The sequence below is a fragment of the Tenrec ecaudatus genome, chromosome X, assembly GCF_050624435.1.
Source record: "Tenrec ecaudatus isolate mTenEca1 chromosome X, mTenEca1.hap1, whole genome shotgun sequence".
NCBI classification, from domain to species: Eukaryota; Metazoa; Chordata; class Mammalia; order Afrosoricida; family Tenrecidae; genus Tenrec; species Tenrec ecaudatus.
In genome coordinates this window covers 16,803,994-16,815,398 of record NC_134548.1, presented here as the reverse complement: position 1 = coordinate 16,815,398, position 11,405 = coordinate 16,803,994, and the positions used below count along the sequence as shown (strand labels likewise).

The following is an 11,405-nucleotide window of genomic DNA, read 5'->3' as shown; positions in this document are numbered from 1 at the left end:
GAAACCCCCTGCCCGCCCCCCCCCCCCAGGTGTCTGTCATTTTGTCAAACTGGAGTGACTTGTGTGTTGCTATGATGCTGGAAGCAGTGTCATTGGTGTTTCAAATACCAGTAGGGGCACCCAAGGTGAATAGGTTTCAGTAGGGCTTTCAAACTAAGACCAGACAATGAAGAAGAAGTAGGTTGTCACTTCAGAGGAACTAGACAATGAATACCTTATGAACAGCAGCAAAACATTGTCGGAGACAATGCTAGAAGATGAGCCCTTCAGGTCGGAAGGCACTCAAAATATGATTGAGAAAGAGCTGGCTTCTCAAAGTAGAGTTGACTATAATGGTGTGGATAGAGTAAAGCCTTCAGGAAGTTCACTTGTTGATGGGGCATGGCTCAAAATGAAAAGAAACTGCCCCAAAACATCTATTAATAATTGAAACATTGAATGTATGAAGTATGAATCTAGGAAAATCAGAAGTAGTCAAAAATGGAAATGCACCACATAAAGATTGATATCGCAGGCATTAGTGATTGGAATCAGGCCATCATATGGTCTACTATGCCGGGAATGACCATTTGAGATAAATCTGTTTCATATTCATCGTAATCAAAAAGGACATTTCAAGATCTATCTTGAAGCATAATTGTGTCTGTGATGGGATAATATATATCTCTATTCAAGGGAATCCAGCTAATACAACAATTATTCAGATTTATGCACCAACCACTAAAGCTAGTGATGCAGAAATTGAAAATTTTTACCAATGTTTTCCATCTGAAATGTGTCAAACATGCGATCAAGATACATACTGAAAAATGGAATTAAAAGATCATGGAAATTTTCTACAGCATTCTTAAAGCCCTCTTGTAACACACACACACACACACACACACACTGAGAGAAAGCAATAGACGCACACACATGGTTGCTTCAAAATGTTATTTTAAAAATCACTAGTTCTTCTCATTTGTTCATGGTGCTAATTTTTATTTATCCATTTATAAAAAATATAATGTCCATATATTCAATTCATTGGGGTCAGCTGAGTCTCACATCCCCCACTGTGTCTCAGGTGCTGTCCCGTGTAGCGCCATGGGTCAGTGCAGGATGTCGCATCTCGCCATGGGGTCGGCTATATGGTCCTCTCTGTACATTGGGCCCTTTGAGCCATGCTATCGTCCTCTGAGCTTGGTGGGCCCAGGTGCACACACAAAATTTTTAAAAGAACTTAATTCTATCTTTACATCTGGAATATATAAAATTATATCAGCAAGCATTCCCAGTTTACATACAAATGCAATACTGTCTTTTTCCACTCAATTATGGCTTTTTCAGGTCGCATCTCTCTATATTAAGACAAAACATGCATGTAAGAAGACTGAATAAATCAGGAATCTTTTTGTCTTGAATTCTTCACAATGAAGCAGCACAGTTGACAGCCCAGAACACACCAAACAGTTTTCTAAGTGTAGACACTACTTCAAATCATCCCACCACCCAAAGCACAGGGACTATTAAAATGAGAGGAAGGAATGAATAGCCTATAACTCCAAGCACTTGGCCATGTGCAACGTCTCCACCAAGAACTCTGGCCAGTAACAAAATTATTAGGGAACCAAATATCCAAATGGTGATAATCCAGGAGATCACCCTGCATGGTCCAAATCATGTTCCATATCATAGTAAAGAAAAGAACAACACCCAGAGAACCCCAAAAGTCAGGACTCACCACTTATCTATTAGAACCACACAATGGCGGCATCAAAAAACACCGGATTTTGTAGTAAATACCCTTTAGAGCAAGATCCAATTCCTCCAAGAGTGGCTTGTAATCTTCAGGGTCCTCATCTTCAACTTCCAAAAGCCATTTCTGTCTCAGAAATGTAGTAGCTGTAGATTGTTTGATACAAACCTCCACCAAGGTTTACTTTGACATCTGGAGATGCTATTGAACCGCTGAGATAGGATTACGTTCAGGATCCTTTCTCTGAAGCTTCGGCTCCATGTGAACACTGCACTTTGAAAGGAGAGTCAAGGACAATACACCCAGGAGGAGCTCCTGCTCAGTCCAGCAACTGGTTCTAGATGTCTTCTGCCTCCACTCAGGAGTCAAAGGAGAAGTCCCCCTTTCAATTGGGGGAATCCACTGGGGGAAGGCCCGCTGGCGGCCACATCTCGAGGTGCCTCTGAATCATCCATGGTGAAGGAAACTGATGGTGACCACACCTGCTCACCCTACCTGGAGGCCTGTGAGCGAAGCCCGAAAAGCGTGCATTTGAATCTATCCCTGAAACCTCTCCACCAAAGTCCTCTCAGTAGACACTGCTCAGAGTGCTGATTTTTAACAGTTTGCTATTTTGTTGAAAATGTTTTCTTCGCTCTGATTATGTCATTGTGAGGTGCCATCAACTCATCTCTGACCCATAAGCACAATAGGATGAAACACTACCCTATCTGGCGCCATCTTCACAATTGCTGCTGTGCCTGAGCCCAGTTGATGCAGTCACGTCACTGGGAGTGAAGAAAAATGGTCACAAGGGAAGTCGATTTGGCGATATCTAAAACAGCTGAAAATTGAGCTACCGTATGCTCCAGCAATCTCCTTACTGGGCATATACCCAGAACAGACAAAAAACAAACCACAGCCAGACATCTGTGCCCCAATATTCATCGCAGCACAGTTCACAATTGCAAGGAGTTGGAAACAGTCCAATTTTCCATCAAAAGACAAGTGGATTAAAAAACTCTGGTACAAGGGCAACCAATTGGAGAATAAACAACGATCTCCTGCGACATGGATGGGTACAGGCCCAGATCAGAGAGGATATTAGGAAGTTTCTAGAAACTAACAAGAATGAGCATACAACGTATCAAAACTTATGGGACACTTCAAAGGCAGTTATTAACATAGAAGAGAACGGCAAGCTCCCAAACTCATTTTACAAAGCCAGCATTACTTTGATACCCAAACAGGCAAAGACCCCACAGGTATAGAGAATTATAGAACAATATCTCTAATGAACATAGATGCAAAAATCCTTAACAAAATATTGGCCAATAGAATACAAAGGTATATAAAACATATCATCCACCACGACCAGGTAGGATTCATCCCAGGGATGCAGAGATGGTTTAATATCCGAAAATACATCAATATCATACACCAAATCGAGAAGAAAAAGGATAAAAACCACATGATAATATCCTTAGATGCAGAAAAAGCATTTGACAACATCCAGCACCCATTCCTAATCAAGACAATCAGGAAGATAAGATTGGAAGGTAAGTTCCTCAAGCTCATACAAGCTATCTATGAAAGACCAATGGCCAACATCATAGTCAATGGAGAAAAGACAAGAACAATCCCACTGAAAAAGGGGACAAGACAAGGATGCCCCCTGTCCCCACTTCTATTCAATATCGTTTTGGAGGTTCTGGCTAACAACATAAAACAGCGAAAGGACATCAAAGGGATCCAATTGGGAGAGGAGGAAACTATCGCTATTTGCAGATGACATGATCCTATACATTGAAGACCCCAAAAGCTCCACAGTTGGAGTACTTACAGAGATAGAGGAATACGGAAGAGTAGCAGGATACAAGATCAATAAACAGAAGTCGGTAGGTTTTCTATACACATCGGACAGGGTCATGGAAGAGGCGATTAAGAGGGAAGCACCCTTCACAATAGCTAGGAACAAACTGAAATACCTAGAAATATATTTAACAAAAAATACTAAAGACCTGTATAAACATAATTATAAAACCCTATTACAGGAAACCAAAAGCGACCTCCACAAATGGATGTCCCTCCCCTGCTCATGGATAGGTAGGCTTAACATAGTAAAGATGACCGTTCTTCCTAAAGCACTTTACAAGTTCAATGCTACACCAATTCATATACCATCAACTTTCTTCAAAGAATTGGAAAAACTGACCACCAAATTCATATGGAGAGGGAAGAAACCCAGAATAAGCAGAGAACTCCTCAAGAAGAAGGACACAATCGGAGGACCCGCCCTACCTGATTTTAATACCTATTACACAGCTACAGTGGTCAAAACAGCGTTGTACTGGCACAACGATAGACACTCAGACCAGTGGAAAAGAATAGAAAGCCCAGGAGTAAAATCATCAGCATATAGACAACTGATCTTCGACAAGGGTCCCAAAAACATCAAGTGGGAACTGGATGCCCTCTTTTATAAGTGGTGCTGGAAACAATGGATATCCACATGTAGAAAGATGAAACAAGACGTTTACTGCACCCCATGCACAAGAATACACTCAAGGTGGGTTACAGACCTAGAAGTTAAACCCCAAACCATCAGGACCATTAAGGAGAGAATCGGGACTAATCTCAGAGCACTGGCCCAGGGAGCTCATAGGCTCACTGCAACAGGGAAGGGTACACACACAGGTGAACTGGAAATCGACAAATGGGATCTAATAAGAATAAATAAAGCACCTGTGCACCTCAAAAGACTTCACCAAGAGAGTGACAAGACAACCCACAGACTGGGAGAAGATTTTTAGTAATGACATATCAGACAAAGGGCTCATTACTAAAATCTGCAACACCATCGTAACCTGCAAAAACAGGAAAACAGTTAACCCCCTAAGGAAGTGGGAAAAGAACTAAAAAGAACTTTCACTAGAGAGGAGACCCATATGGCCAATAGGCATATGAGAAAGTGCTCGAAGTCCCTAACCATAAGAGAAATGCAAATCAAAAGAACCATGAGATACCACCTAACACCCCTGAGGCTACCCTAGATCAGCAAATCAGAGAGCAACAAGTGTTGGAGGGGCTGTGGTGAAATAGGAACCCTCCTCCACTGCTGGTGGTCGTGTAGATTTGTACAGCCACTGTGGAAAGCAATCTGGCAATACTTAACGAAAATGGAAATTGATCTACCTTATGACCCAGCCATCCCTCTACTGGGCATATACCCGGTGGAAGCAGCAAATAAAACACGACAAGTCATATGCGCTCCAGTGTTTATTGCAGCACAATTCACAATCGCAAAGACTTGGAAACAGTCTAAGTTTCCATCGATAGACGAGTGGATTAGTAAACTTTGGCACATACACACAATGGAGTACTATGCAGCACTGAAAAGCACGGATGAGCACATGAAACACATTATTTCATGGGAAGAACTGGAAGGAATTATGTTAAGCGAGGTAAGCCAGACTCAAAGGGACAGGTACAACATGAGTCCCCTGAGGTAACTACAATCAGCATGACAGAAATAGAAGAATAAACATCCATATCACAATAAACGGGGGAAGCATAGATAGTTAGAGGCAGGGCAGGCCACACTTAGGGAGGTACATGAGAGCCCAGCATAAAGAAGAAGTGGGGCAGGGAGAGGGAGAACCGGGATGGGGAGAATCTGAGTGGATGGTAGGGGGGGGGGGAGGAACAGGGTACTAACCCACCCGGGGGAGTGTATTGGTTGTGTTCCCACAGAACTGGAACATATATACAGACCGCACCATGACACACCAAACAAGGAGGGCAACGTAAAGTACGGAGGACTACACAAAGAGGCTGGACCATACGCTGGCCCAATCCAGAATTAGCTCGACACCCACATTCAAAGGGAATACCACAGAAAATGAAAATAGATCGACTGGTGTGGGAAAGGAACTGACCCACCACATCACATCCAGAAGGAAGCTGAAACAAAGAAAGGAGAAAGGACGTAGTGGAGTACACCAGGCCCACCAAGCCCACAGAATGATAGCCCAGCTCGAAGGACCCATCGTACAGAGAGGACCATACAGCTGGTCACACTGCGAGATGCGACATCCTGCACCAACCCATGGCCCTACACGGGACAGCGCTTGAGACACAGTGGGGGATGTGCAACTGAGCTGACCCCACAACACTGAGGGAAACACTGGGGGCGTGCAATGGAGCAGCGGGAGAAGCAGGGCAAAGAGATCCCAAGGGAGTATAAAGGATGGACCTTGGGGCCAGGACGTGGCACCACACAAGTTTTATCTGGAAAACACTCCTAAAGGCCAACAAACAGACCTTGAACTACTAGCAATTTTTCTTTCTTTTTTTTTTTTTGCTATCTTTTTGTTTTGCCTTTTTTTTTTACCTTGTAAATTTTGCATGTTAGTGGCTTTTCTGCTTATCAGCATGTCGGTGTTGCTGCTGTCGAAGCCATGTTCATATGTGCCACTTGGGCGCTGTCAAAGTCATTTGCATTTGTATGCACATATTACTATATCAGCAGGTCCACCTAGACAAGATAGGCTGGACAAACGATAAGAGAAGAAAATAACGGGACCAACGGTTCTGGAGGGACATGAGAACGTGGGAGGTAGGGGAAGGGAGGAGGTGTTGGCCAACACAGGGACAAGGGAACAATGAGTGGTTCAAAACCAGAGGAGGGAGGGGAGGGGAGGACTGGTAGGGAGTGACCAAGGGCACGGTAACTGAGAGGAATTACTAAAACCAGAATGAAGGCTGAATATGGTAGTGGGACGGGAGGAAAGCGTCAGGAAATAGAGGAAAGGAATAGGAGGCAAAGTGCATGCAGAGAAGCCTAAATACAGACATGTACATATGTAAATATATTTGTGATTATGGGGTAAATAGACTTATGTGCATATATTTATAGGTTCAGTAGTAGGGTAGCAGATGGACATTGGGCTTTCTCACGCACACTCCCTCAATACAATAGCACCTCGCCCAGCTAAACAGTCATGGCATGATACCCACCTTCCCGACATGATCACTGTGTGTGTAAGACAGACGTGTGTGTAAGGAAACGTGGTGAAGAAAGCTGATGGTGCCGGGCTATCAAGAAGATATAGCGTCTGGGGTCTTAAAGGCTTGAAGGCAAACAAGCGGCCATGTAGCTCAGAAACAACAAAGCCCACAGAGAAGAAGCACACGGCCTAAGCGAATACAAGGTATTGAATGGACTATGTAGCAGACACCAAGGAACAAAAACAATCATTGTGTGATCACCTTCCTCACATAAACGCTGAAGACGAAGGGTGTGCTTAAGCAAGTGTGGTGAAGAAGGCTGATGGTGCCCGGCTACTGAGAGATATAGCGTCTGGGGACTTAAAAGCTTGAAAGCAAACAAGCAGCTATCTAGCCCAGAAGCAACAAAGCCCACACGGAAGCAGCACACCAACATGGGTGATCGTGAAGGGCAGAGGAGAACTGGTCCCAAACAACAAAGGCAGGGGGTCGGGGGGAGTCACATCACCGTGGATGAGGGGGAGTGCATGATGGGGACTCAATGCCCATGTGTAGACAGCTGGACATCCCTTCCAGAGGGGTAGTGGGGAGGAGATGAGTCACTCAGGGTTCAGTGTAGCAACAATGAAACTCAAAACCTTCCTCTAGTTCCTGAACGCTTCCTCCCCTCCCAATTATCATGACCCCAATTCTACCTTGCGGACCTGGTTATACCAGAGGATGTACAGCGGTGCAGTAGGGATCTGGAAACACAGGGAATCTAGGACGGATGAACCCCTCAAAACCAGCGGTGGGAGTGGCGACACTGGGAGGGAACGGGGTGTAGAAAGGGAGAACCGATCTTGGAGATCTATGTGTAACCTCCTCTCTGGGAGATGGGAGATGGGAAGGTGGGTGAGGGGAGACGCCGGGCAGTGTAAAATAAGATAAAATAATTATTTATAAACTATTTAGGGAGCAGGGGAAGGGGGGAGCGGGTAAGGAGGGGGGGGGAAGGAAACCGAGCTGATTCCAGGAACCCAAGTAGAAGGCAAATTTTGAAAATGACGAGGGCAACGAATGTATAAGGGTGCTTTGCTCAATTGATGTATGTATGGATTTTGATAAGAGTTGTATGAGCCCCAATAAAAAGATTTATTAATTTTTTAAAAAGAATTCAACGTAAATGTTGGAAAATAAAATCTCACAGAGTAGAAGAGAAATAAAAAAGGACAAGAAATGAAAATAGTAATAAATATGACTATTAATCTAAAAGGAACAACATTTTAGTAGAAAAGTCAGAAAGGTCAGAAGATTTATTAACTTTTTAATATTTTAAAATTATTTTAAAATGAAATGTGAATAAATCTTATATGAAATATATACAATAGGGAAACATACAGAGACAAAGCTTAGTAGTGGTGACTGACCAGGAATGGCAGGAAGGAGTACTATCTCTTTATGGTGAGGAGAAACTTGGTCATGAAGAAAGACCATGAACATTGTGGTTAATGCAATTAATGTTACCAAACTGTATGTGTAAAAAAAAGTTAACTTGAAAAGTATTTTTTATCACACACATCAAAATAACATTAAAATATCAAATGTGAAGGTAAAATAAAAATGTTTTCAGATACAAAAAAACCCTCTGGTACAACAGAATATTATGCATCCCTAAAAAGCAGTGATGAGTGCATGAAGCACATCACCACATGGGAAGAACTGGAGGAAATTATGTTAAGTGAAGTAAGCCAAGCACAAAAGGACACATACTACGTGAGTCCACTGAGGTAAGCGCAAAAAATTCAAAAGGGGCATAGGGAAGAAGATACTGTATACATACACCCCTGGGGTGAGTTTCAGATAATATGGCAGGGGCCAGACTAAACTCAGGGATACATATGGGATACATATGGTATCCCATTTAAAGGGAGGGAGTGGGGAAATGTATGGGTAGCCGGGGAAACAGGGCACTAACCCATACAGGGGGAGGGTGTTGATTGTGTTTCCACAGGGAAAGAGACCAGACTTCAACCCGGAGCTCCAAGACAAGAATGCAACACACTGACAGTACCACCCTTCCCCCAAGAAGAATTTCCTTCAGAGGACAGCAATGAAGCTACAGCTCACGAAGAGGGACTGGTCTGGTCAGAGCACACAGGAGTCAATGAGGAGGGATGGGGGGGGGACAAAGAGTGACGCACATCTTGGCTCACCAAGCCCTGAGGACAATGTTCCTGCTCAGAACAACAATGCCCAGAGAAGACCATGGGGCACAGCGTTCGTCATTGACCCATAGCACCATTGGGGACAACACTAGAGACACACACAGCGGGAATTGGGCCCGCCATGAGCTCACTATGTAGAAGCCAGCCTCTGGGGGCATGCAGCAGAGCAGCAGAGCAACGAAGTCCCCAGGGATAGAGGCAGTGCCAGGGCATAGCACCCCTTCAGACTCGAATGGAAAACACCCGTGAAGGACAACAAACAGACCCTGAACTATTTATACGTTTTTCTCTGTGTGTGTTGTTGCTGTTGTTGTTGTAGCTATTGTTTTACTTTCTGTTGTTGCTTCATTGTACTCAGTCTTGTGATGATACATAGCATTTCTACCTGGAAGGGATAGGCGGAATAAACAAGCCAGAAGAGAGAACAATGAGATGACAGTTCCAGGGGGACATGGGAGTAGGAGAGACAGGGGGAAGGAAGTAGGTGTTAACAAGCCCAGGGACAAGGGAACAACAAGTGATCCAAAATCAATGGCAAGGAGGGTGTGGGAGGTCTGGCAGGGATGGATCAAGGGCAATGTAACCTAGAGGAATTCCTAAAACCCAAATGAAGGCAGAACATGATAGTGGGACAAGAGGAAAGTAGAAAGAAATAGAAGAAAGAACTAGGAGGCAAAAGGTAGTCATAGAGATTTAAATGCAGGCATAGAAAGATATAAATATATTTATATATGACAAGAGGGAAATAGATCTATGTACTATATTTATAGATTGAGTATTAAGAAAACAGATGGACAGTAAGCCCCTGAACAAGTACTCCCTCAACACAAGAACACTTTGTTCTAACAATTCAGCAGTCTGAGATGCTCACCTGCCTGGCACGATCGCTGATGACAATGGGTGCACAAGCAAATGTGGTGAAGAAAGCTGATGGTGCCTGGCTACCAAAAGATATAGCATCTGAAGTATTAAAGGCCTGAAGCTAATCAAGTGGCCATCTAGCTGAGAGACAAAAAAAACTCACGTACAAGAAGCACACCAACCTGTCCCTACTTGATCGCTGAGAACAAAGTGGGTGCATAAGCAAAAGTGATGCAGAAAGCTGATTGTGCCTGGCTGTCAAAATACATAGAATCTAGGATCCTGTAGGCTGGAAGATAAACAAGGGGCCATCTAACTGAGAAACAACAAAGTCCACATGGAAGAAGCACACCTGCCTGTGAAATCACAAGGCGTCAAAAGGATCAGGTATCAGGCATCAAAGAGCAAAAAAATTTAAAAATCATAGCATTGTGAATGAGGGAGACTGCAGAGTGGGGACCCAGGGCCCATCTGTGGGAAATTTGGCATCCTCTTGCAGAAGGGCTGTGGGGAGGAGACGAGCCAGTCAGAGTACAGTATAGCGATGATGAAATATACAATTTTCCCCTAGTTCTTGAATGCTTCCTCCCCCCACTATCATGATCCCAATTCTACCTTACATATCCAGCTGGACTGGAGGATGTACACTGGCACAGATGGGAACTGGAAATACAGGGAATCCAGGACAGATGAACCCCTCAGGACCAGTGGTGAGAGTAGCTATATTGGGAGTGAGGAGGGAAGGTGAGGGAGAAAGGGGAACAGATAACAAGGTCTACATAGAATCTCCTCCCTGGGGGACGGATGACAGAGAAGTGGGTGAGGGAGTTGTCGGATGGTGTAAGATATGACAAAATAATAATAATTTATAAATTATCAAGGGTTCAGGGGGGAGTGGGGAATGAGGAGGGAGGGGAAAAAAGTGAGGAGCTGATACCAAGGGCTCAAGTAGAAAGCAGGTGTTTTGAGAATGATGATGGCAACATATGTACGAAAGTGCTTGGCACAACTGATGTATGTATGGATTGTGATAAAAATTGTATGAGCCCCTAATAAAATGATTTAAAAAATAAAATAAAAATATATTCCTAGAAAAAATAAAAGTAGTCACAAACTCTCTTAATGTGTGTATACAGACTTTGGAGGACATACCGTTTATGGTTTTTATATTAATGGATGAAATTTTCATTTAATTTTTAACAATGAAATACCTGCTGTTAGATGTAAGGTAGTCATTGAATTCAGCCAATAAAATCACCCATAACATCTTTTGAAACACTCTAAGCAATGCATTTGCACATGCTATAAGCCCTCACCTGATTGGCTGTGTTGTCTTTTACGTCATAATCACCTAGTTACGGGATCTGTGCCCTAGAGACGCAACCGCCAGACTAGGATTTGCCTCCGATCCTACCAGGTTTACCCTTTCTCGCTCCGGTAAACCATTTCAAACTCCGAAAACAGCTTTCAAAATTCCTCTCTGAACTCCAGACAACATGCTGGCGAACGTCAGAACCTGGTCTCAACCACAGTCGTTCCCTCTGATCAAATCCAATTGATTTGTAAGTACTTTCCGTTTTTCCGTTGGGTTGGTCACGCCAAAGAAAGAC

At 43.6% G+C, this 11,405-nt stretch overlaps 1 pseudogene; it reads right to left on the bottom strand.

The window, feature by feature from the left end:
• Positions 1–1,340: 1,340 nt before the first annotated feature.
• Positions 1,341–1,955, bottom strand: LOC142433179 (protein YIPF4 pseudogene; annotated as a pseudogene).
• Between the last annotated feature and the right edge of the window lie 9,450 nt (positions 1,956–11,405).